This window comes from Canis lupus, chromosome 6, assembly GCF_011100685.1.
Source record: "Canis lupus familiaris isolate Mischka breed German Shepherd chromosome 6, alternate assembly UU_Cfam_GSD_1.0, whole genome shotgun sequence".
NCBI classification, from domain to species: domain Eukaryota; kingdom Metazoa; phylum Chordata; class Mammalia; order Carnivora; family Canidae; genus Canis; species Canis lupus.
Window position 1 is genome coordinate 20803913 of NC_049227.1, and position 27861 is coordinate 20831773.

Sequence of the window (27861 nt, forward strand, 5' to 3'; positions counted from 1 at the left end):
AGAATTCTCTCTCTACTTCTCCCTCTGCCCCGCCCCCTGCTCACACACATTGGTGCTCTCACTCTCTCTCTCGAATCAATCAATCCTTTAAAAAAAAAAAAATATTGGGCAGCTCAGGTGGCTCAGTGGTTTAGTGCTGCCTTTGGCCCAGGGCCTGATCCTGGAGACCTGGGATCGAGTCCCACGTTGGGCTCCCTGCATGGAGCTTGCTTCTCCCTCTGCCTGTGTCTCTGCCTCTCTCTCTCTCTCTCTCTCTCTCTGTCTCTCATGAATAAATAAATAAATAAATAAAATCTTAAAAATATATATATAAAAATAATAATAAATAAATAAATAAATAAATAAATAAAATGTTGAGGGCTTCTTCTGTTTCAGAACCCATTTTACATACTTTAAATAATTTAATTCTCCTAACCACCTCATGAGATAAGAAAGCTGGCTCTTCCTTTCATAAATGGGAAACTGAGGCACAGAGAGAGCAGAACAGTAGCTTTTCGTGCACAGACTCCACAGCAAAAAAGCAGAAGGTGAATCTTGGAGAGAAGTCTTGCTCCATCTTCTTCACCATCTAAAAAAAAATCTGCCTATAGATGAACGAGCATGTAAGACAGGGCCTGACATGTATTTCTAACGCTGTTCTTGCTGTTGGTTTTGTTAAATATCTGATAATTAATAGACATAGCTCTGGGAAGCACAAAAAAAATGGGCTTTTCCTACTTCTCCTCTTTGACCATCTACAGGTGATTCTTGGAGTGGTCTGTCCATTCCTTCTCATCTCCCCACCCTCCAGAAAGTGGGAAGAATATTCATATTGTGTATTTCACATGCCAAAAAGATTTCAATTTCACGCTGTACTGAATCTCAGAAATGCCCCCCTTAATCCTGTTTTTATTCTAAACCAGTATAAAAACTTTAATATTTCCTAATGGAGTGTACATTTATTCATTCCTACCAATCTAATGGCAATTTATGAGAAGTCAGGCAATAGCCAGTAAGATAAGCTTGAAGCTTTGGTTCCAAAAGTTCAATCAGTTAACCTAGGACAGCAATCACTTCTCCAGAATGAATAATGATGTGGAATAATATTTGGATGGAGATAAATCCTTTTTGCATAGAAAATTGCATTATCATGTGCAGTATCTCAGCTGGATATGTAAGTTTACCAATAAGGATATTGCTTCATGCATTTTTATCATGGAGCTTTTTGATTCTGAGATTTCCAGAGGATTCTGCATTGAGGAAGGAAGCCTTAATGTTTGTATAATGCGTGGTGCTCTCTGAGCTGTAGCTGTGAGAGTGGGAAGGCAGGCCAGGGGCTCTGCAGCTTCTGAAAAGCTGCTACCACGTTTTCCCAGGGGTTCTCCATCCCACTTAAGGAAGGGGGGAAAGCTAGCGGTGGGTGCACAGTGAGGCTGAGTTCTTTAAAGACATGGCATCGAAAATAACCATCATGTCAATTTCAGCTAATGGGACACAGTATGGGCTCGTTTTAAAGCGAGGAGGAGTGGCATGCAACCATTAAGAAAGAAACGCTTATGCCATATGTGAGCATGCCCATCCAAGCACGACCAGGAGCCAGTGATGCTAGGGAGAGCTCAGCATATCCACAGACTCAGAGATGGACCTCCCACTGACCAGGTCCCACGCGACCATTAGGGCAGTATAATTACAAATGAAATCAGCGAGAAAGTAACCAAGGGTTTTTTCCACTGGAGCTTCAAAGACTCGTATGTGACAAAGAGACGTAATTCCTGAATTCCACTGACTTCCCTTGCACAGGTGTGACTGCTGAAACATTTCAGATGCACACACCTGCTTGCCAGCTGACACGTGTATTTGAGAGCACCCTTTCAAATTCAGGAGGGAGCAAGCGAGGGAAAGCCCTCTCTCCTCCCACCACTCCCAGTATTAATGAGCTAGCTGGAGCAAGAATCCAGCTGAGTCGCCTGCAATGCCGGCTTCCCACTACGGAGATATCCATGCTTGGGCACCCAACGGAAGTTGAAAACTGCCACAAGAGTTCCATTGGTGCCCACTGGCAGGTGACGTGTAGTGGCTAAGAGCACAGATACTGGTATCAGGGAGACCCAAGCTTGAGTCCTGCATCTGCTACTTATCTCTTCTCCCTGTGCCTCAGTACCCTCCTTTGTAAGAGAGGCAAAAATGACATCTGCCGAGATGATTAGATGACATCTGAAGGATTAGATGAAGAAATGCAATAGCTGTGCATACCCCTCTGCCACTGCAGGTACCTGTTACTTTTAGGGTCTGAAGGATCGATGCTCTGCCAACACAGGCTGAGTCCCATCCTGCCACCTGTCTTGCACGGAGACAAACCAAACATGGTGGACTGCACAAGGCCGCAGAACTCTGTTGCTATAGGTGCTGTCCAGAGCCAGTGGTTCTGAAAACGAGCCACGTCTCCACCTTCCGAAACAGCACTCACAGCTACCTGACCTGTCCACAGCCTCTACTGGCCAGAAATCTAAGACGAGTAGCACCATAACAAGGAATCATGCAGAAGGTATTTTTCCATATCAGCCATCAAGTTTATCTCACACTTTTTTCCCGACTAATCGTGATGGTTAACATCAATGTTTGACTTGCAGCTTGATCCTCTCCTTGCTTGCTACATACCTTGTGCTCTGAACACTTGCAACTCTTCCTTCCTCTTCAGATACCTCATATCCACTCATCTCTCTATGCTTTGGTACACGTGGATTACTTTATTCAGGATGATCTAATCCTGTTCTTTGCCTAGCAAATTCCTTCAAGGTCCAAATAACAACCTCTATAAGTCATCCTCTGAACGTCCTCAGCCATCTTTCTTTGCTGACCGATAGTACTTTTACATCACATTATAACACTTGTACCATTTTGTGCTCAATTAATTCACTTGAAAATATTTTTCAAGGACTGTCACCGAACCCATTGTCACAGACACTGGGGATTCAATGATGAGCAAAGAATAGGCACTGCCCTTAAATCTTGAGACACTCACAATCTAATGGAGCAGACTTAGAAGAAGCACAGAATCAATAGGTGAGTGCACAGAACCATATGAAACAAGCATCTGATGTCAAATGAGAGGAATGAAGAAGCCTTTCCAGTGGAAGTGGAATCAGTAGAGATCTGGAGGATGACTTAATCAAGTGAAAATTAAGAGGAAAGCCTGTATGCAGTGGGCATTTCTATTTCAATGTCTGCCAAACATAACATCTATCAAATGGTCCCATGACACTATAGAGACCAGGTGAAGAGAATAGAGCCAAATTAGACAATTTGCAGGAAAAAACAGAGCTTATTTTTATCAAAAACATGTATAGTAGTGAATCTCAACTTTAATTGTATACAAAAGCCTACCTACTATTTGGTTCTTGTATAAAATTCTACACAAGGCAAAAAGAAACCGACATAAAGTGTCTTTGTTGGGGCCAGAGCGGGGGAAGGATTGCAATGGGGTTTTTTTTGGGGGGAGGGGCAATAAAAATATTCAGTATCTTTTTTTTAAGATTTTATTTATTTATTTTAGAAAGAGAAAGGGGGGGAAGGGACAGTGGAGGAGGGGGAGGGGGAGAAGGATTCTTAAGCAGACTCCACACTGAGCTTGGAGCTCAAACACAGGGCTCCATCTCACGACCCTGAGACCACAATCCGAACCTAAACCAAGAGTCAGATGCTTAACCAACCATGCCACCCAGGCTCCCTGAAATATTCATTATCTTGACAGTATATATGACAGTACACATTCATCAGAATTCATCAATTTAACACTTAAATTTTGTGAATTTTATTGATGTAAATTAGACTTCAGCAAAAATGATTTTAAAGTAAGTAATAAAACATTTAATGTGTATAAAAATATGTGACATGGCCCAGGATTCCACATCCTTAATAAGTATCTCTAGCAAATCTGATATGGAAGGTCTGAGAACTACAATTGGAGAAATGCTGCTGGATTGATAATCTACTCAAAGCCACTCTGAAAGGTCTCTAAACTGTGTGATACATAACCTAATGCTGGATCTTTTTCAAAATGTTATCGCCAATGTATGTGTGGCAGAGACTACCAGCTGTTCAACTCACCATTTATTCTTTCATTCATCTTTGGTAATACAATCTACATTTTATACAGTTACATAGTTCCCCAGTCAAAAGACAATATTCCCCAGCCTCTCTTGCAACTTGATATGGCCATGTAACTAAGTCTTGGCTGATGAAAAGTAGATTTCAGGATCTGCAGGAAAACCCCTTTAAAGGGAAAAAAAATGTGCCCTTCTTTATCTCTTCTCTACTCCTCTCACTTAGAATATGAACGCAATGACAGGAGTCCCAGCAACCACCTTTAACCTTGAGGCAAAGATGGAGAAATACCTGTTCAAAGGAGGCTGAGCCCCTGATGGCCAGGAAGAAATTACACACTCTAACAGACTAAGCCTAACTCTGGACTTCTTTTATGTTGAAAAGAAAAATAAACTTCCTGTCTTACTTCAAGTCCCCGTGACTTGGGATGTCTCTATTAATACCCAACTGAACCTAACTCATACATGTTTATTAATTTTGCATTTCACACCAAGCTTGTCATTGCCCAATGTGGCAAGGGGCAGAATCAAACTTCAGGCAGATTTCTAGACCTGCTAAAAATACCACTGTAAAAAATATTGGGACAAACAAAAAAGTTTCTTAAGGGTCTTAGTGGGCCACAGGACTCAGTATTAGTCAACCCTATAATGTAGATGGTTTTCTTTTTTTTAAAGATTTTATTTATTTACTCATGAGAGACATACAGAGAGAGGCAGAGATATATATAGGCAAAGGGAGAAGCGGCCTTCCTGCAGAGGGGAGCCCAATGCAGGACTCAATCCCAGGATCCTGGAATCACGACTTGAGCCGAAGGCAGACGCTCAACCGCTGAGCCACTCACGTGCCCCATAGATGGTTTTCAAAAGCTAATTCAATCTCATGTTCATGGAGGTGCAGGATAAAGAATACAGAAAATGAACCTTCTAATAGACTTTTTAGAAAATAAATGAGACACTCAATTTACTCCTAGACACTTCATTTGAAGAAGAACATAACTGGGCTGCTCCAGAACAGAATAGAGAGAGTTGGTCAAGGGCCTAGAAAGTGTCAACTGAAGACTTTAGACTATCTAAACTAGAGAAGGAGACACTGGGATGGGATGATACAGATCATGGGAAATAGTTGCAAAGCTGTCATGTCTAGAACAATAAGACTCATTCCACACAGCAATAGAAGAAGCAAGTGGAAGCACACGTTGAGAGTCAGAAGGGGTCAGTATAAGAAGACCCATCAAACCAAAAAACACGCTGCCTTACTGAATATTGGCTTCTGTGATAGGCTGACTGATTGATTTACACCTCACACCTTGTTCCCAAAATAAATATCAAACATTTTTAAAGTGATTATGTGATAACACTATTCTGAGTGCTTTATATGTATAATTCATTTGATTCACACAACACCCTTAAGTAGTTACTATTATTATCCCTATTTTTATGGATGAGCAAACTGAGAAAGAAAGGTTAAATAACTTGCTCAAGGTCACACAGAAAAGGTCGGATGTAAAAAAGCCAAGATCTAAAGACAAGTGTTCTGGCCCTTGGAGCCCCATGTGTTCATCGCCAGAAATCAAACTCCTTCTTCCTCACTAAAAGATGCAAAGTTTCCCTGTTAGTGAAACAGATCTCAACAGTGAACTGGAATGTTGAGATGATAATTAGGTAGAGGGGACCTCTGATACCTTCCAAGATGTGGGGCTTTGGGGAAGCTCAGTAGGATTCTGATTTTGTGGAATGTTGATACCTTCAGTTTGGGACATGTAAAGTTTGATGGGAATTTAACACAACTGGAAGGTAGTTCAAGAGAAGGATTAGAAATATGCTACAGCACACATGGGTCAGAACAAACAGTCAAGGCTAGGGACAGCCTCAAGCTATGGAACATAGTACAGAAGACTTTCAAAAGGTTTAATGATCCAGAGGTACAAGAGAACTCTGTTGCTTCTTTGTCCAGAATCTATCCATTCCCCTCTTATTCTTTGAGGAGCATCCCTATGTTCCCTGGAAACCAACCCTCTCTGTTATCTTCTTTGTATGGTCAATGGACCTTATTCCCCTGAATCCAAGACTGCCCATGTTTCAGACATGGCCAACCAGCAATCTATTCCCCTGATCACCACGGTTGACTCTAAATGGACATATAACCCAAGTAGGTTCAATGAAGATCAACACTGTAACTTTTGGTAGAATTCTTCAAAAAGATACTTCTCTTTACAGTCCAGAAGACCTAGGCTAATAAGATGAATGCATGGAGCTTCTAGGACTATCTCTGCCATTGCAGAAAAAGCTTGTCTATGGAGAAACAAACACAAAATTACATCCAAGGTATTGCTTTGGGCGCGGGGTGGGGTGCATTTGCATATCTAGGTCCAACTATTTTAATATTTACATATACCCCCCCCCTGGATTTTTCAGTTATGTAAGCAAATAAATTCTCCTTTTCAGTTCGTTTCTGTCATTTGCCACTGAAAGTGATGTCCAATATATCACCACTGTGCTTCAGAGAGACCTCTGTCACAACACAGGTTTCTTTATGTACCCAGGACTCTAATAAATCACAAATTCTTTGAGAGCTGGCATTGTGTTCACCCCATTCCCACAGCAGCACCCGGCTCAGGGCCAGGCACATGAGAAACAAACCTGGTTGAATTAATTTGAATCAATTAAATGAAATAATACAGGCAAGTTGATATTAAAAGCTACAGAGGATTTTTTGACCATTACTTCAAACGGAAATGACATAATAGCCTCTCTTTGTTTTTAAAATACAAAGTTCAATTAAGTGCATGGAGAGGAGGTACCCTCAAAATATTTTGTTCAGCTGACAGTCCTACCAATTTGAGCCTGTTGCTTTTTTTTTTTTTTTCTTTTTCTTCCCCTCTTCTTTCTCAAAATGCATTCTTTAAGGAAATGCAGTCCTGGTACTTAAAATCAAATCTTCTTGAGGTAAATGCTTTTCTTCATACAAAACCAAAACAAAACAGAAAAGAATAAGGAATACATCATTTAAAGTTATAAAAAAAACAATTTATGATCCATCTCTGATGTTCAAATGCAAAATGGGACAGAAAAATATCTGCGTATAATGAATCTTGCAACAGCTGTGGAGGTCCCGCATGGCAAGAAAAGAACACGTGATTCAAAAATAGAAACCCCTACCATTTAAGCACTTTCCGTAGAAGTAAAGCACATGCACACGCGCACACGCACACTGTGGAACATAATCAAAAATGTAGTAAGAACAGACTCTAGACAGAAACTAAAACTCCGGGATGCCTGGGTGGCTTAGCAGTTGAGTGTCTGCCTTCGGCTCAGGGCATGATCCCAGAGTCCTGGGATCGAGTCCCACATCAGGCTTCCCTCAGGGAGCCTGCTTCTCCCTCTGCCTGTGTCTCTGCCTCTCTGTGTGTTTCTCATGAATAAATAAATAAATAATCTAAAAAAAGAAAAGAAAAGAAAAGAAAAGAAAAGAAAAGAAAAGAAAAGAAAAGAAATGAAAGAAAGAAAGAAACTAAAAATCTGTTAATTGCTAGGCCCAGGGATGAGAAACTCTCACCTTATCTTTTAACTGTATTTACTCCTACCCTCATTCTTTCCAGGCATTGTAGCAGAGATTAGAAGTAAGGGAAAGAAGAAACCCCATCTACTGTAGCAAATCCGAACGGAGTACGTGAGTCCCTGGCTCTTTCCCTGTGTGACCTCGGGCAAGCTGTTCTACTTCTCTGAGCTTCAATTTCGTCCTCTGTGTAAGGGGTAACACGGTAGTGCCCTCATAGGTTATTGGGAAGGAGTGAGAAAAAGGTACGTAAAGTGTTTACCACAAAGGACTGGTCATTTTTTAAATATTTATTTATTTATTTTAAAGAGTGGGGAGGGGCAGAGGAGGAATGAGAATACTGAAGCCAATTCCTCGCCGAGCTCAGAGCCTAACACAGGGCTCGATCCCACAACCCCTGAGACCATGACCTGAGCAGAACTCAAGAGTCGAACGCTTCGCCAACTGAGCCACCCAGGTGCTCCATGGTCATTGTTTTGTTTTGTTTCATTTTTTTTTAATTTATTTATTTATGATAGTCAGAGAGAGAGAGGCAGAGACACAGGCAGAGGGAGAAGCAGGCTCCATGCACCGGGAGCCCGATATGGGATTCGATCCCGGGTCTCCAGGATCGCGCCCTGGGCCAAAGGCAGGCGCCAAACCGCTGTGCCACCCAGGGATCCCAGTCATTGTTTTTAATAACCTTTTCAGGCTGCATAGTTTAAAATCAGCCAAAACCAACAAGACACCACTACGTGAAGAGAGCCACAGCCTTAACACCTGCTTGCTAAGCATGGTTCTGCTTCTCTTTGTCCCATCTTGATCAAGTTAATTTACCATTTACAATGGGAGTCACCGGAACCGAAGACCTTTGAGGCTCATTCCATCTAAGGACCTGATCAGAGCAGACCGATACTTACATTAAGAGAACTGGCAAAATGTGTCTTTCGCTTAGAAGGAGCCCTGACTACTGACGACACAGCCTCCCCTGGGTCTTACCTCTACCTTTCTGGAGGAAGCCTTGAAGAGATGCCCTCACTTAAATCACTTCAGTCACAGGAAGTCGATGCCCTAACAGCACTGCATACCCTCCTGTCATCCAAAAGGTCTGTGAACCCACACTTGGAATCTCAACAAAAGCTTAAGTGGAAAGGACATCTTTCAATAACCAACATCATAATCTCCCCCCATGCACACACATGTTGCCGTATCAAATAGATGGAGACGTCCAGGGAGCACTTTTCAGGAAACAATCAGCTTAAGACATCATCTATCCAATTCCCTTTGACACTGATGAGCAATGCCACGATTCCTTTGGAAACACAAACAGGAATCACAGACATTCGTTAACAGCCACATACTAGAGTCTTTTCGGTTGTTCATTTATCTGTTTGCTTTAAGCATGTCATTCACTACAGAGGAGACAGGGAAAGCGGGTAAGTACAAGGAGCTGCCTGTCTAATTAGAGGCTTAAGATAATTAGCAGACAATTCTTAGTCTCTCTTCCTTCATTCATTTCTTCAATAAATATTTATTAAGTGCAGCGTTCTGTTCTGGATGCTGAGGATACAGCGGTAAAGGAAACAGGCAAGATCCTTGCTCTCGTGGAGTGTATATACTAGTTAGTGGTGGGGCACACACACACAAAATAATGAAATATGCAGCCAAACAATATCATCTTAGGAAGGGTTGGCAGTATGAGAAAGACGGACCTCAGCTAGAGGGAGCAGGACTGCAGCCTATGGATGCAGACTGTGCTCTGGTCACTTCTAGAGAATACCATTCACACCGTGACTGAGTGACAAGAGACACAGCCAGGCAAAGCAGAGGGCAAGAGCCACTGGGGTGCAGGTTTTCTTAAAGGGGGTGCTACCAGCATTTGGAGTGGGACTATTTTTCTCAAGTGGGTCTGTCCTGAGCATCACAGGACATTCAGCATCCCCGGACCTCACCTTCCTATGTTCTCTAGGCTGGGTCCCCATCCTAGTTCCTGGGACAATCAAAAATGCCTCCCCCACTTGCCAAGAGGAAAAGCCATCATTCCCCCTTGTTGAGAACCACTGAGTAAGCAGAGAACAAAGGCAAAGAAAGGCCCTGAGTCAGCAACAAGCCTGGGCTGTTCAGTGAACAGAGAGGCGGCCAATGCACTTGGCATATAAAGAGTAGTGGGGAATGAGTTAAGAGTTGAGTTTCTAGTCATAGATGTTTGGCTGTAGTATACTGAGTTTGCATACTGTCAGCTGGGAAGATTTCACGTAGGAGACAGAGATGAAGCAGAGCACAGAAGCCACAGTCACCCACACACTTCCTGCACAATAACAGGAGAGGGGGACGAGTCTGTGGATAATTAGATTAAGTGTCACTGCCCAGGTGCTGCTGTTGGCAAATATGGGAGAGGCAGAGAAAGTGAGCAAACTACCTTATTTCACCAATCCTGAAATGTCTATCAGAATACACTTCACAGTCGCCACCGGCCAGATAGTACTTGTGACATACTATCATGCCTGAGCCTTCACATCAAAACCAGCAGGGTCCTGGAAGGATTTTTAGAGACGGTAATGGAGCCTTCTATTAAGAATGCTCAAAACCAGGGTGCCTGCATGGTGCAGTCGGTTGGGCGTCCAACTCTTTTTCAGCACAGGTCATGATCTCAGGGTATTGGGGTCAGCCCTGAGTTGGGCTTTGTGCTCACTGCGGAGTCTGCTTGAGATTCTCTCTCCACCTGCCGCACACACGTATGTGCTCTCTCACTCTCTAAAATAAATGAATCTTTAAAAAAGAGAGAGAGAGAGAGAAAGAAAGAAAGAAAGAAAGAAAGAAAGAAAGAAAGAAAGAAAGAAAGAAAAAAGGAAGGAAGGAAGGAAGGAAGGAAGGAAGGAAGGAAGGAAGGAAGGAAGGAAGGAAGGAAGAAATGCTGAAAACCAACAGCCCAGAGGGAAGAAAGAACAATACTATGGGGAGGGTGGGTGGGAAGGACATTGCAAACTGGGGGTGACACAGCAGGATCAAACTCTGAATGGGAAAGTTCTGGAATATTCAAACCAACTCATTTCGTTTACTTTTTCTGATGTATGAATGTGCAAGAGTGATAGAAAATAAATGTCCAAGCATAAAGGATGCTCTTTCAATAAATGCAACGTTTTAAAATTCTAAATATAAAAGCATTGTCACGGTTTAATTAGCAATGCTTTACTCCTGTTGATCATAACAATAAAAGTGCATCTTACAGACTTGAGGAAATCTGAGAACATTTACTGAGCATCCAGGGAGCGCTAGAAATTTGTATGTGTGATACAGCACGTAATCTTCACAGGAACACTCTCAAAATCCATATGATGAACCGCCAATTCACAGATGTTAATGAATAACTTCCCACAGCATGGTTTCTTTTCTCACTTCAAATGAACCACATCCAATATTTAAAGGGTCAAGGTCACTCTGCAGGGACATTATGACCCAGTGTGGTCATATCCCCAAAGACCGTGCTCTTCCAACACTGTTTTGGGTTGTCATTCTAATTAGCGTCCTCACTATGCCTTTCAGACGGTTAACTTTTTGTGTCAACTTGACTAGGCTAAAGGATACCCAGATAGCTAGGAAAACATTATTTCTGGATGTGTCTGTGAGTGTGCTTCTGAAAGAGATGAGCATCTAAATCAGTAGACAGAGTTTGGGGCAAGCTACCTCCAGCATGGCTCCAGAGATGGCAGGAGACCCAGGTCTGTGCCATGAGGCTCACAGCAATTGGTTCAGGGATGGCGATGGAGCCCAATCGGAGCCAAAGAGAATCAGCCTTAGAACTTCTGGTGAATCCAGTTGGGAAACCAACACTCCCTTTCCTCTGCTAGGGGTGGGCCGTTGAAAGTAAGCCTGGAACCAATGGCAGCCACCGCATCAAGGAGACCCGGCTGAGAATGAAGCCAGTGCAAAGCAGAGCAAACAATTAGAGACAGATCCCCAGTGGTTTTGAGTCTCTGGATGTAGCTTTTCCTGAAACCTCCAGACAGGCAGGGTTTTTCAGTTAGTTGAGCAAACAAATTCCTTTTTAAGGAAGGATAATGTCACTTGCAACAGACAGACTCCTGACTAACAAAAACAATATGCATTACTATGTTCTGTAGTGCTGATGGCCTAAATGTTCACACAAGGGGACCGTGCTGGCCTCTTACCGAAGCTCTGAATAAGATTCTTCTACAAGAGTGCAAGGGGTAGCTGAGGGGGGCACTTGACAGGATGAGCACTGGATGTTATACTGTATGTTGGCAAATCGAACTCCAATAAAAAAATATACCAAAAAAAAAAAAAAAGTGTGCAAGGGGCCAGTGGCCAAGGTCTTCAATGAACAGAGACTGGACATGTACTCATTGCAATACCCTAGGGGATCCGCTACATTGCCAAGGGTTTTTTTTTTTAACATCAAAGATTGGTTCAGAATTCACATAGCACACTGCATTGTAAAGAGAACTCCCAGGAGGGTCAGCCCTCCATAGCCTGGTATGGACGTCCCAGGGAGAATGAGATAAGGCACACAAGAAAACTCTACTGGGCCTATGGAGCCACTGGCCCCCTCACCACCCCTATAATAAAGCCTGAAATCTCACCATCCGGTGTCCCCACTGACTTCAAGCACTCTCTCTCTCTCTCTCAAGGGCTTATGTTGAGTCATAAGGCCATAACTGAGTTACAGAGGACAGGTCACCTGCACTCACTAGCATACCTGTCCAGATCACACAGGCCTGCTCACTATACTAGCTGGCAGCCTCCTATGGAGATCAGAAAGGCCGGGGATGCTTGGTTGGATTGTGGCTGAGGGCTGCACTATACTGTAAACTCCTAACGAAGGAGGAATTGTATCTTTCATGGGCCCCGTTGTGCCCCAGCACCCCCATACAGTACCCAGAATGGAAGCACACAATCAATATGTATTAGATAAGTGGGTTCATGGTAGACAGCCTTGGGTTTGGGAGTTAGGGAACCTGGTTTCTGGTCTTAGATCTGCCCCAGGTCCACACACTGACATTCGCGTCCTGCGGCTCCAGGGGCTCCATTCCAACAAGTAAGTAGGTGAGCCTCTGAGACCTGAGACCCAAGACAGGAATACTGCAGGGATGGGTTTGGGTAGCCAAACTCTTGTGATTTTACACACTTGGAGCAATTCAAAAAAACTGAGAGACTTCATATAAAAATTTAGACATCTGTTTTTTTCTTTTTGCAAAATGGAATCTCTGGCAACGCTGAGCCTGCACCAAACAAAGCAGCGGGGTGGGCCAGGAAAGCGTAAAGGGCTGCGCTCTGACCAGGCCTGGCATTCACCACCCTGCACACAATCCCATCAGAGTCCTTACACCAAGACCAAAAGTTGGCTGCCATTATGATCACATGACCCTGTTTCTCTTCTTCTAGCAAATAAATATCTGGGAAAACAGACTGAGAGAAGCATGCTTTTAAAAATTTTTAGAGGACGGACTTCTTTACAGGAGTAAACTTAACCCCCCACTTATATAATAACACCATCTATCATCCATGTGGCATTTAATGCACGTGTCAGATGCCATTCTAAACATACTACCTTTATTTAACCCATCAATCCTCACAGCTAGACTACAAGGACCCATATTTTAAAAAAGAACAAAGTGAGGCACAGAGAGGTTAAGCAATGTGTACAAAATCATGGACCCAGTAAGCAACCAAGCAAGGATTGGAACTCAGGCAGCCTCCATGTACCCATGACATGCCACTGCCATGTGCTGCTCCTCAGCTGAAAGAACCCAGCCTAACCCACACCCAGAGCTCAGAACCGATCTAATCTCCCCCACCTCTCCATTTTTCAGAGCGGGAGACTGAAACCCAGAGACAGGAGGTGATTTTCCCCCAAAATTCAAACAGAAAATTTGGGACAGGGCAGGGACCAGAATCCAAGCCAACCAATTTCCAACCCACTGCTGTTTTTTCTATACCATGACATTGAATCCTGTCCTCTAGACTGTATTAAACTCTAAGGTAAGTGTCTTTCTGAACCAAGAGAATGGAGTCATGTTGGAGAATCTCACTAGTAAAATGTGATGCCACATGACCACACTTAATACTCAGGGACACGGGGAAACAGACCTAAATACAGAGAGATGTCCACCGCCAGGGATGCCCACTGCATGGGGATCAGAGTGGCACACAGGGGACCCCCCCCTCCAAGGAACTCCAGTCACTCTACATCAACATGTTTGAGAGAAGACAAGAGCTAACAAATCCAGCTATCCGTGTCCAGTCTCGGGATGGAAAGAGTCAAGATTATTTAGATTAATAATAACCAAAGATACCAAGAGGGTACCGCACAATACCAATGTATGGACACTTGAAAAAATAATATGATAGATGTGCTTATATCTTGATAATCTCTGAAATACATCTTCCAGCCCATCGATAGATGAATGGATGAAAAAGATGTGGTATATACACACAATGGAGTATTATTCAGCTATGAGAAAGGAGAATATCCTGCCATATGGGACAACATGGATGGACTTGGTACACATCATGCTAGGTGAGGTACACCAGGCAAAGAATCTAAAAAAAATCAAACTCACAGAAAACAGAAAATAAAATGGGTGATTACCAAGGCAGAGGGTAGAGGAGGAGAGTCATGTTATATTTAAGGGTACAAACTTGCAATGAGTGGTTAATAAGGCATAAAAATCTAATTCACAATATAATGAATGCAGGCAACAATACTGTACTATAATTACGTATGGTGATAAATATTTCTATGATGGCAATCAGGTTACAATACATAAATGCATCAAAGTAACACATCGTACACCTTAAATTTACATGTTATATGTCAAATATATCCAATAAGTATTTATATCTATTTATCTATCTATACCTTTATCTATAGATATGGATGGAAGGATGCATGGATGCACAGATCAACTGATCATCCTTCCATTGTTCCTTTTTCCTCGTTTCCTAGAGGAAGAAAAGACGAAGTCTAGGCAGAAGGTTCTAGAAATCTCCTACATGGGATGAATCTCAGAGACTGCCTTACTGGGAAGGCACCTTCCACCCATAAATCTACAGGGCATGTATGAAGAGCTTTAGCTACACGAGAATGTATTATTTTTATTTTTATTACAAACATTGACAACAATAATGTTGCCATTTTATGGCTGTTTACTCTGTGCTAAGTAAGCACAGTGCTGAAAGCCTTAAATGTTCTATCCTACTAATCAGCATAACTATACCATAAAGTATGTACTATCATTACCTTATGAGGAGAAAACAAAAAGCTTGATGGGTTAGATGACATACCAATGTCCCACAGCTAGGAAGTAGCAGGAGCAAGGTCAACAATTACAATACAGAGCTTCCATTAGCCCACTCTGCACGGTCTCCTTCCAGAACTCTAATGGGTCCCATGCAAGTAGCAGGATGCTTTATGGGTTTTGTTGCCTAAAGGCGTGTCTCTGAGCTTCTTTAGGGTGGGAAGAGCTTCACAGAGTCACCCAGGCTCTGACGGTGGTCCTCTGTGATGCTCAGAATGCCAGCTGAAGGTCAATGGATGTCACCGTGAAAAGCCAGGAAAGGAAAGGCTTGTTGCTCTCCAGTGCTCGTTAGCATGAAAATAATCATGCATTTCCTGTTGTTGGGTGGCAAAGCTACAAGGGTCAGCCTAAGAGAAGGCGTATCAATGTGGCTCACCAAATGAGTCAGTCAGGATGAGAATATCAATTTATTGGAGCAGACAGGTCTCCATAGAATTCATACCATGTGAAAAGGCAGCTGATGTAAACTGCCTTCAAAAAAATATTCCCTATTTGGCAGTTTTTCCTAAGGCTCATCTGGTGCCCAGGGTCTGGGGGAGGACTGGAACAGGAGTAGACACGGGAGGGTTATGAGGGAAACAAGAAAAGAGCAGGGGAAACTAAATATTGATTTTAGAGTTTTTTTTTTAAGATTCTATTTATTTATTTATTTATTTATTATTTGAGAGAGGGTATAAGCAGGGCGGGGGCAGAAGGAGAGGGAGCAGCAGACACCCCATTGGGGGAGAGACCTCTGACCCGGGGCTCAATCCCCAAGCAGGGAGGTGGGGGAGAGCCTGAAGGTGGGGGAAGCCTGGGATGTCCAAACCCAAGATCATGACTCAAGCCAAAGGCTGAGCTTAACCCACTGAGCCGCGCAGGTGCCCCAGAGTGTTTGTTTTAAAGACAAAAATTGCAAAAAACGTAAGGCCTGATCAGGTTGCTAAGACAGAACTTGTTCCCTGGATTGAAGGAAAGGTGGGCAGAGCACCTCTCATGACACCCCTTACAGATTTTGCAATGTTTCTACCACAATCTTGGATCAGGAGAGGCCAACTAGAAATGTGGCCATTTGATCAAACTGCCCCTTTGCAAACATTATGAAAAGGCTTATCCGTCCAAGGTAGACAGACTCGAACAAAACTGTTTGCTCAGTGTGGGACAGCAAAGAGAGAAAGGCAAATCTGCCGGAAGTCCCAAGCAAGTCCCTCGATTTGCATTTAATACAAGGATGGCATCTTCATTTTACCACAAGGCTTGCGCCTGCCTGACCTATAGTCTGCATTGCTGCGGCAGGGTGCATTAAAAGGTTTACGCTCAGCAGGCTTGGGGTGTCCAAACCCTACACCTTCCAAAGAAAGGACGGACCCTTGACCATGTCCTGGGAGATGAACTTTGAGTCCTTGGATTATCCTGCATGATAAGAGCATCTCTGCACACCTGAGACATTGGGCCAGGCCAAATAGACGATGGTAACACTGTGATTTCTAGCAAGCAGCTGTTTCTGTTGGCCTGGGCCTTGGGGCCATGCTACATCAGTTTGATTTCTGGAGCAGGGAGGTGGGGGAGAGCCTGAAGACCAAGTGGCTAAGGTCAGTCACACAGGATCTCCATGCCTCCTCCACTGACCCCCAGCACAATTCCTGGACATCAGGCCTCAGGGAGCTTCCTTGGTTAGCAACACTCCCTTAGCACATTTGTGACTCACTATCACTGGCACAATGAGCACTGTCTGTGCAAGCCCCACTGGAGGAGCCCAACTGGAAAGTTGGGTCTGGTTTCTCTTGAACTCTGCCCTATGTGTCTTTTTCTTTCACTGTTTTTAATGCATATCCTTAAACCGTAATAAACCACAACCGTGAGTATAGGGGCTTTTTTGAGTTCTGGGAGTCTTCCTAGCAGATCATCAAACCTAGAGGTGGTTTGGGAGGACGCCCCTCCCCACCCCCAGCAAGGAGGGAGGGAAGGAGGGACAAAAAGAGAATGAAACAAGAAGAAAACCCAAGGAATTGTTCTAACACCGCATCTCGCACTAAGCTCAAGGTAATAACAGGAAAGAAAATGCCTTGTATACAAGAGCCCTGGAAGACACCAAAAATAGATAAGAATCAGAGGCTGGGTGTGCAACATTCAGGGCATAATTCCACACTTCACTACATCATCATCGAGATTGCTCTGTCTGGCAGTCTCCCCAGTCCAACCACTAACCTCCACCTTTAAGAGGCAGGGGCCATTCCTTTCGATGAAAATATTCCTTTCAGAAAGAAAACTTTCAAAAGCAATCTGGAAGGGACTTAAACAGATAACAGCATTAACTAATGCCTTTTTTTTTTTCTTTTTGGGGTCCAATGAGAGAAACAAATGAACCGCTGCCTGTTTATGTGCCACCGGTACAAGTGAACAGTCCACATCGAACGCTCTGGCCAGGCCGAGGGTACATGCCCTGTGCTTGGACCTGATGCTGGAACCTCAGGGCTCCATCTATACTCCTACCCTTCTCAATTCATTGAAAACCACTTCAAGCAAAAATCATTTCAAAGAAATTACCTCTGTGTATTACACCATGAGCAGTGAAAAATGTCCCACGCGAGACTCGATGGTCCCGAAGCAATAAAATTTTTGCTGAAGTGCAAGATGTAATAACTCAGGGAAAAGAAGTCCCCATGACAACAAGGAGCAAAAAGAACTGAGTGAGAGGCTGAGGCTTCGAGTCTTTTACAATACAAGGCATCACTAATGTGTGCCTGAAAATCTGTCTTTGGGATTGAAATCCCAGAAAGTAACTTTCTCTCTATTGCTGCTGTGCCTGCCCAGGTGGTACTGGCAAACCTGTCTACACTTCATCAGGAGGCTGGGGGGTGAGGGTGGGGAATGAAGGCACTAGGATAGACCAGAGTCTGTCCCATGCCTTCCGCATCTCCTGAACAAGAATGATGCAGGCATGCTATGGGGTTCATTTCAGGGGGTTCAACATGCAGACATATACAGATGCTGTGCCCAGTGCTGGACACTATAGGTGACACCAAGAGGTGTCTGGGATCATCTTCCAAGCACTGTGTCCATCTCTGTCTCAGGAAAAAACTCCCACTTCCTTGAATTGGCTGGTTTGCTGCTCCCAGCCTGGCTCCTCGGTGGGACCTCATCTTTCCAGACTCCTTGATGCCCCCGCAAAAACCCAGTCTAAAACTTTGCAAGATTTCCACTAGTTATCATTACTGAGAAACAGATGATACAAAAAAGTCAACACTGGAGGCTCTTCTGGAATCTTGGTTCCCTACAGCCACTTTGCACCTGGGTCTCTGATCCTTTACTCCTAAATAAAGCCCAGAGGGCCTTCGTCAGTTCCCACTAACACCTTCCTAACAGAAGGCCTCTCTTCCCAGAACATCATCATGTTAAGAAACAGCTTTAATTCTTCAGCAACTACCAAGGGCTGCCATCAAGCAAGGCAAGTTCTAGAATTTACCTCCTTTAACTCAATCAACAGACCTACGGCAACAGTATTACACTTTCCACTTTGCAAGATCAAGAAATAAAGTTCAGAGAGGCCAATCAACTAACCCAAGGTCACACAGCTAGCATGCGGCAGACCTGCGGTTCGAGCCAGGGTCAGAAGGACTCTAAAATCTGAATATAAACTTCCTAAAAATCCAATCAGAGCAGTAGAGCAGGGTTAAATTCAGGTGTAAGTCGTGGGGCATGTACGCTGTGCACTTCCAGAGTCTCCACACTCAGCCAAACCTCCTCCCCTCCAGCTCACCCCAGTGTTTCCACCAGGCCCAAACGTTGAAATCGTAAATTCTGACTTTTATCATTTTAAAGTGTGTGCATGGAGGGATGTGTGTGCACATGTGATTCTACACAGTTTGAGTCTTCCATAAAACACTTGAATGATCAGCAACCCTAGAAGCCGATCGTAATTCTAGTCATGAGGTGTACCAACTGGCATAATTCAGTTCTGAAAAGGCTCCCTCTAAATGGATTAAGTATGATTGAGCGATGCTGGTCCTCCCTGGGTATAAATGGGGTGGAGGTGGATGGGGCGTTCTGGGAGGCTCGGTTAACCCTTTCCAAGTGTCCATTTGATTCTCAAGGATTTGCTCCACCCTGGAACAACCCAGATCAACATCCTCAATCAGACAACATCGTATCAGTATCAGATACAAGGTGTTTTTCTGAAGGCCACTTTCCTAAAAGATCTTAGGATGCTTGCTCATCTTTGCTTTTTTCCATTACCTATGTTTAAATGAAGTCCTACACTCCCATGGTTTTAAAACAAGAGAAGTTCACAGCGTAAAGGATCTACACCACACGCTGCGCTGCACCCTGTTTTCCTCATCAACAGGACATCCTGGGGATCGCTTCATGCCTGTGTATGCAGTGTGGTCTCCTTCCTTTTAACAAACGCATTGTGTTCCTCCTGTGGAATTGCCACAGTTTACTTAACTTGTCTCATACTCATGTACCCTTAGATAACTTCCAATCTTCCACCATTAAACATAAAACAGAACTTGTATGTGTATTTTGCTGCACAAATGAGATTTCTGTGAATCGAACATAGTGTGGCTATAAATGTGGGTACATGCCTATCCCTAAAGAGATGGTACCCTCCAACTTAGAAAGGAGGACTCAGGGTGCCTGGGAGGCTCAGTCGTCAGAGCATCTGACTCTGATTTTGGCTGAGATCATGATCTCAGGGTCCCAAGATCAAGCACTGTGTCAGGCTCCATGCTCAGTGGAGAGTCTGCTTGAGGATTCTCTCTCTCCCTCTCCCTCTGTCCCACCCCCTGGTCTCCCTCTCTCTCAAATAAGTAATCTTAAAAAAGAACGAAAGGAAGGAAGGAAGAAAAGAGGAAAGAAGGATCCCAGATAAGACATAGAAGTGTACCCACAGAGAGCATGAGCATTTGAAATGAAATGTCTCAAAAGTTGTGTAACACATGATTACTGGATCTGTACTCCTTCTGAGTCAGAGGATCCACAGCCACAGACCATGCAAAGACATACAGGATCCAGAAAGCACCTCCTTGCAATGTTAAAATACAGATCTCTTCTTGGTGGCATCAGTGAGAAATATAAATGCTAAACCTCACCTGCAGTGCGTGCTGCATGGGACATTAACATAATACAATTTAGATACAACAGCAATCTTCAGTCATAGATCAGACCAATCGCTGCCAAAAACACTTCTCCTCTCACTGTTGAATGATGCCGTGAATCTCCTCCATGATTGAGATTCTAAGTTAACTCAAAGAATGTGGTGTTTGCATGTGAGGGCACGGAGAACTGGGCATTCCCCGACACAGTTGGCGAGAGTGTAAATATTTATAGAAGCTTCCAGGAGGGAAATTTAGCAACGTGTACCAAGAGCCTTAAAAATCATGCTCACTGCTCACCTTCTGACCTGATAATTATGTGCCCATGTATGCCCAGGAAATTATCCTGAGTGTGTGTGTGTGTGTGTGTGTGAGAGAGTGTGTGCATTCTGTATCCATCTGCTGACTTGTGCGGACTAAGGAAACATGGAGACTATGTGGCATCAGTTAAATACATATAATACAGCCAAAACCATACCAAGAACTACACAGCCAATAAAATTTATGTGGTAAAAAAGTAGTTTTCAAACTGTGGATCACAAATCATTAATGAGTCACAAAACCAGTTTTTGTGGGCCATGGCCAACTTTTTGACTAGAAGAACAGACAATATCAAGAGTGCATTATGCACAAGCAGAGCAAGTATGGTTTCATGAGACTTTTTAAAAATGCATGTGTGTTTATGTGAGGTCATTATGTAAAATGCATTTCTTACTGCAGGAAACACTAAAAAAAAAATTGAAAAATTGAAAGCCACTGTGGTAATAGAATCTTCAGTGGCATGGGAATATGTCAACATTCTATGTTTAGGCAGGAAAAAAAAAAGGTTAAAAATTATATAGTCTGATCCCAAATTTGAGGTAATACCAATAATCAAATATACATATATTTGATACACACACACACACACACACACACACACATACCTGTTACTATGCAAGGAAAGAAACAATATCCATGCAGACAGACATGGGCCAATGCAAGAAACCACAGGATTCGGGGAGACATGTGATTTTTCCCCATGTGCTTGTGATATTTGCTAAATTTCCCATAATGAATAAGTATTATGTTATAACAAAAAAAAGAGCAAAGGCTACTTTACAAGTGTCTTCGCAGTAAGTAAACCACCACCTTGGACGACTCCTACAAACCGGTCACAGGTAGCAGAATGACTGAACGAGATGGGCAGACAAAACGGTTGCAGCCTCTGATACCCTCCTGGGAAAAACCACCTTTCAGAAATGCTGCGGACCAATGCACGGCGGAGAGTAACGTGTTCCTACTAAGGGGTGCACGGGAAACATAAGATAGTGGTCTTTCGGAATTAAAAGTAGTATGTGTCATGGAGTAATAATACACACACAGGTGACTGCTCTTCCTAGGAAAAAGGATGGGGGACGGGGGAAAGGAAAAATATAAAATGAGAGGAAGAGTAAAAAACCAAAGAAAATATCAAAAATGTCTAATATCAAAAAGAAAGGAAAATTTGTCTTTGAAATCCAACAGCAGGGCGCCTGGGTGGCTCGGTTGGTTAAGCGTCTGTGTTCTGCTCAGGTCATGATCCCAAGGTCCAGGATTAAGCCCTGCATCAGGCTCTCTGCTCAGCAGGGAACCCGCTTCTCCATCGCCTTCTGCCCCTGCTGTGTGTGCTCTCTCTCTCTCGCTCTCTCTGTCAAGTAAATAAACAAACTCTTTAAAAAAATAATAAAAGTAAAGTAAAACTTAAAAAAAAAATCTGATGACGTTTCCATATTATGACTACGGGTCTCAGCCACTAAATATCCTTCTGGGGTTATTAAATTTTAAAACACCCAAGTATCCACTAAATGTTGTTTTTTAATTCCTAATGAGTTAATGAATTGCCCAGTGACCTGCCCCATTTTAAAACTACATAAGGAATTTTATGAGCCATTTCTGCTTCCAGCCCAGGTGGTGACTTCACTATTAAGAAACCATAGTTACATTCAAAGAATAAATAAGGGGGCACCTGGGTGGCTCAGATGGTTAAGCATCTTGTCTTCAGCTCAAGTCACAATCTCCAGGTCCCAGGATCGAGCCCCAAGGTGGGCTCCCTGCTTTGTGAGGAGTCTGCTTCTGACCTCTGCCTCTGCCCCTCCCCTCTGCTCATGTTCTCACTCTCAAATAAATAATCTTTAAAATAAATACATAAATAAAAGTATAAAAGCTTAATTTAAAAAAAGAATAAATAAAAAAATAAAAAGGAATAAATAAAATAAAAAGGAATAAATAAGGATGAAGAGGCAGCATTAGTGTGGAAACAGAGTCATTAGGGACTTCATTTCATTTCCTGCGTCACCCTGGTGGTGCCCCAGCGTAGCACATTCCACCAGCTCAGTAGAAATGGCAGCTGTTCTGTGTGCATTCCGTTCCTTCAGTTTCCAGATCTTTCTCAAGTGTAGATATGACCCTGTCCCTAAAAGGTCTGTTGTGGGTCATGATGGCAGCTCCAGGTGATGTGGAGATGTGGACTGATACAAATGACTGGTAGTAAGGTTCAAAACTCCATTCCCGTGGCCACATGGACAAGACCATGATTAACCAAATACAAAAAAAAAAAAAAAACAGGAAAAAGTGTGCCAACTCAGGAAGGGTCAAATCACCTCTAGGCTAAAAGAAAAAAGCAGTAGAACTTCACTGGTCATATATTAGGAATAAGAAGTATGAAAGTGTTAGGCTGATGGACACATCGATCCTTTCGGATCTTCCTGTGAAAATCTGGGGCCAAGTGAAGGTGGCTTCACTGATTTTCAGAGTGTATTGATAGAATGCATGCTACTCTTTCAAGTCTTATGATTTGTGTGTGTATTCCAAAGCATGTTGAAAAGTACTGGAGATAGTGGACAGTCATAAAATAATCACTCAATATCAGACAAATAGGGTTGTTTGGTTTTTTAGAGAAATCTAGTAAGAACTTGAGAAAAATACTGCTTAAGAAGTACAACTGTTTAAAAAAACAACAAACGAGCTACTGAAGGCACTCGGATCAACTTGTCTACGCTCACACATAAGTGACTTCTCATTTAAAAAAATTTATACATCATCTTCTTTGCTTTATTGGTATTTATTTCCCAGAGCTTTGCATGTGTATCTCACTTAGTCCTGATAACCATCCTATGAAGTAGCACTATTAATATCCCCATTTTACAGATGAGAAAACTGAGTCACACACCAATTCCAGACCTCATTCGAGGCCCCACAGTCCACAGTTCATGCAGCCAGTACTCATAGCCACTCCACTGGCTGCAGACCCTGTGCTGCCCTACTTCCCCCCCATGTACATGGCAGTCTAAGTGTTTGGCAGATGGCATCTTATTCTTTCTTCCAACAGCCAGTTGAGGTAGCTTGTTAAAACGCTGTGACCTTCCCCCTGTCACTCTATACCCACATGCCCTTTCAAGGTTTGTCTGAGACACAAAGGTAATTTCCCACAAGGCCAGCTTCATTCCCCACTAGCTAAAAAACAGAGCAAAATGAGACCAAAGGAGAAGATCAGGAGAAGCCCTTTGGGGGCACTGTGTATTGGATATACACAAATAAAATGGTTTTCAATCAAGGAATGGCAAGTGGACACGTATCATCAGTTAGTTACCTGGGACCTTTGGTAGACCAGATAACCCTCCTCATGGATTGTCAGAGACAGAAAGATGTGCCCTATGTTCTCGGTTTTGTACCCTCTGAGATCTCATGGAGGCCCACAGAGTTTAAATCTTTTTTTTTTTCAAGGATTTTAATTATGTATTCCTGAGAGACACACAGAGGGAGGCAGAGACACAGGCAGAGGGAGAAGCAGGCTCCCCAATGTGGGACTCGATCCCAGGACCCAGGGATCACGACCTGAGCCAAAGGCAGATAGATGTTCAACCACTGAGCCACCCAGGCGTCCCTAAAGCAAACAATCTATATCATCAGGTGCACAGGTAGCAGGTTAATTTTTGAGATGGAGGTAATGCATTAGTGTTATTCTTCAAAAAAAAGATGGTTATGTCAACCCACTTCCAAAAGAACCCCCTCAGGCAGTTATCTGACAAAGTGGAGTTTCTCCAAAGGGCCACACCACAGTACTACGAACAAAGGGTCAGAATCTTCCTTCAGAATTAAATAAAACTGAGCACATTAAAGAAATATGGTCAAAGATGAGCAACAGGATGTATAAAAGCTTCCCCACATACTCTATGCCTCCCTTCTGGCTTGAGGCTTCTTGTCAAGAGAAGGAAACTTTCAGGGCACTTGAGTGGCTAAATGAGTTAAGCATCTGCCTTCAGCTCAGGTCATGATCTCAAGGTCCTGGGATCGAGCCCCATGTTGGGCTCCCTGCTCAGCAGAGAGTCTGCTTCTTCCTCTCCCACTCCTTGCTCATGCTCTCTCTTGCTCTCTCAAGTAAATAAATAAAATATTTAAAAAGAGAGAGAAGGAAGCTTTCAGTATAAATGTGCATTTGATTCATAAAACAAATACACCTAGTACTTATTCAGGAAAAAAAAGAGGTTCCAGAACACTTAAGCAAAAAATATAAAGTGCCCTTCCCCTCCGCATGTCCTCGTGATGCCCTGCTCCTCCTTCCTTCCATTCTACTCCTGCACCGAGCAGCATCCCGCATAGACACCCTACAGAGTGTCAGCAGAATCCAACAGGTGTCACAGTGAAAACAGAGGGGAAACAGCCAGACAAGAGCCTCTCATGGGTTGCCTGCACAAAAATACACCGATGGGCTCTGCTTGTCAGTACGGCGGTCAGCCGGCTTGGCCCACATGTTCCTGCCGCGTGAGTCAGGTGAGCTGGGAATGTTAATTCATTTGGATGCGATTCATGAAAAATATTGCACTCAGTGAAATAAGAGGGTCTCATTGCTATGCAGGCATGTGCCAACCGAGGAAAGAACGCATATGTACACGTACACACACACTCACACACACACACACACACAGGCAGACACAGACTAAGGCTGGCTCCTATAAGAAAATTCTTCAAAGCAACACTCAATCCAGAACATGTGAGTCTGCCCCAGGGATCCCCAAGGTTGGACAGCAGTTCAAGCCCCCAACCCCTATCTGTAATAATCCACGCTGCAGACACATTTATTTATCTTTTATTAAAGACTTTTAAAATTTATTTTAGAGAGAGATCTTGAGCCGAGGGAGGGGCAGAGAGAAAGGTGGAGAATCTCCAACAGACTGCGCTAAGCATGGAGCCCAGATGGGGCTTAATCTCATGACCCTGAGATCGTGACCTGAGCTGAAATCAAGAGTCAGAAGCTTAATCAACTGAGCCACTCTGACACCCCACAGACACATTTTTTTTAAGATTTATTTATTTATTTACTTATTCATTCATTCATTCATTCATGATAGATACAGAGAGAGAGGCAGAGACACAGGCAGAGTGTCTGTGAAGCAGGCTCCATGCAGGGAGCCCAACGCGGGACTCGATCCCGGGACTCCAGGATCGCGCCCTGGGCCAAAGGCAGGCGCTAAACCACTGAGCCACCCAGGGATCCCCCCCCACAGACACATTTAAAGAGAAGAATCGGGTGGCTCAGTTGATTTTGATTTTGGTTCAGGTCATGATCTTGGGCTTATGAGATCAAGCTCTGTGTCTGGCTCACTGACTATGGAGCCTACTTGGGATTCTCTCCTTTTCCCTCTCTCTCTGCCCCTCCTCCTCACACCCTCTCTATTAAGAAATAAACAAATAAGGAGAAGAATCGGGCTATTTTACCATGGGACATTTATAAACCACGTCTTCTCCCCCGCCAAGTCTTTGCACACTCTATGCCCCAACACTCCGTCCTGACCCCCTGCTCTTGCCCTAAATGACTAACCCAATGGGTCCCCCACATCTCAACTTATGTCTCTTGGGACTCTCCTCCTCACATCGTCACTCTTATATTCCATTACCTAGAATAGTGCCTGGCACAGGGCACCTGGGTGGCTCAGAGGTTGAGCACCTGCCTTTGGCTCAGGTCGTGATCCCCGAGTGCTGGGATCGAGTCCTGCGTCAGGTTCCCCGTGGGAAGCCTGCTTCTCCCTCTGCCTATGTCTCTGCAGCTCTTATGAATAAATAAATAAAATCTTTAAAAAAATACTGCCTGGCACAGAGTAGTTACTGAACAGCTTCTTTTAAATGAATGAATAATGTAATAAAATGAATAACCTCATCTATGGCCAGTGGGGTATAGAAAGAATCCACTGCGGTCTTCTAGAAGGAATCTTCTCCCCAACAAAAGGCAAGAGCTGTCTGAAGAAAAAACAAACAAACAAACAAAAAAAACCTTATGTCACTTCTCCTGTATTTCCTTTTTCGCAAGGATCTGATGCCTACAGCTGCTGCCACCATCTTCGGATCGTGATGTAATGGGCATAGTTCAATATCCAGCAGGGCAGGCATGCCAGAGTGGAAGGAATGGAAAGAGCTTGCATGTTTAATATGCTAGTAAACCGCTGGATCGGTCTCAGGACCACCTGCCTGGGTTCCTTGCTAAGTGAAATTTAAATATCCTGAGTCACTGTTCATTAGGCTTTCTTTTGCTTACAGCCAAAAGCATGCAAACGGACACATTCCCTTCTTATTAACCTAAATTGTGATTGGCATTTGCTTGTCTGTCTTCCCACCTAGCCTGTGAGTTGCACACAAATAAAAAGTGCCTTATTATTCACCATCTCCCTGGCACCTGGCAAGTGGGCACCTTCAACGTCTCTTAAATGCACAACGCATCTTCCCCATCTCCGCCCGCCTCCCCAAGGTCCCAAGAACTCATTGCTGACCCATTTCTCGCTGAACTTTTAAAGATGTCTTTGACATTAGATCTGGCGTCCCCAGCCGTCAGAGTGCTAAGACACATCTTACAAAGTCAACTGTTTCTCAAGATTCATCTGAATCAAACCGACATTTTCCAGACTTCTATTTAGAGCCTTTGGTGACACTCCACCTGGATGACCACCCCTTTCTTATATATAAAATACTTAGTTTACTAAAACTGCATTTTTGTCTTCTTAATGTCCTCCCATACCTTTTTTTCCTTTCCAAGCTCACAGTTACATATTCTCCAACCAGTTTTATTTACGTTTTTAATTTTTTTTTTTAATTTTTAAGTAGGCTCCATGCCTAGCATGGAGTCTGACGCAGGGCTTAAACTGACATCTCTGAGATCAAGACCTGAGCTGAGATGAAGAGTCAGATGTTCAACTGACTGAGCCACCCAGGTGCCCCTCCACCCAATTTTAAAGCCCAATTCTAAGCCCTCTTCTCTTGCCACCACATACTTGCTCTCTGCGCAAAATGGTGACTATGGTTCCCATTATCACTTTTATGTTGGTAATTTCCAAATGTTTTTATCTAGCCACATCCTCTCCTTTGAGCTCAAATCCATGTACCAATTACCTATTTGATATCTACATAGAGATATCTCAGCACCATCTCAAACTCAACATTTTTAAAAAGATTTTACTTATTTATTCCTGAGAGACACCAAGAGAGAGGCAGAGACACAGGCAGAGGGAGAAGCAAGCTCCCCGTGGGGAGCCTGATGCGGGAGTCAATCCCAGGACCCCAGGATTATGACCTGAGCCAAAGGCAGACGCTCAACCACTGAGCCACCCAGGTGCCTTCAAATTCAACATTTTTAAAACTGAGCTCATAGTTCTCTCCCCTGACTGATCAGAGTACAGATGAAGAAATTAGAAACCTGTCTCAAGCTGGTTTAAGACAGAAAAGGAAACATATTGGCTCAAATAACTAGAGATTTTTTGGACAGAGATAGTCTCAGGCATGCCTGAATTCAGGATTTTTTTTTTCTTTTAAGATTTTATTTATTTATGAGAGAGAGAGGCAGA

General features: G+C 43.4%; 1 protein-coding gene across 1 annotated transcript in view; it reads right to left on the reverse strand.

Moving 5' to 3' along the window:
* HS3ST4 (heparan sulfate-glucosamine 3-sulfotransferase 4) overlaps positions 1-27861 on the reverse strand; it is a 433209-nt gene that overhangs the window by 378492 nt on the left and 26856 nt on the right. The window lies entirely within an intron of this gene.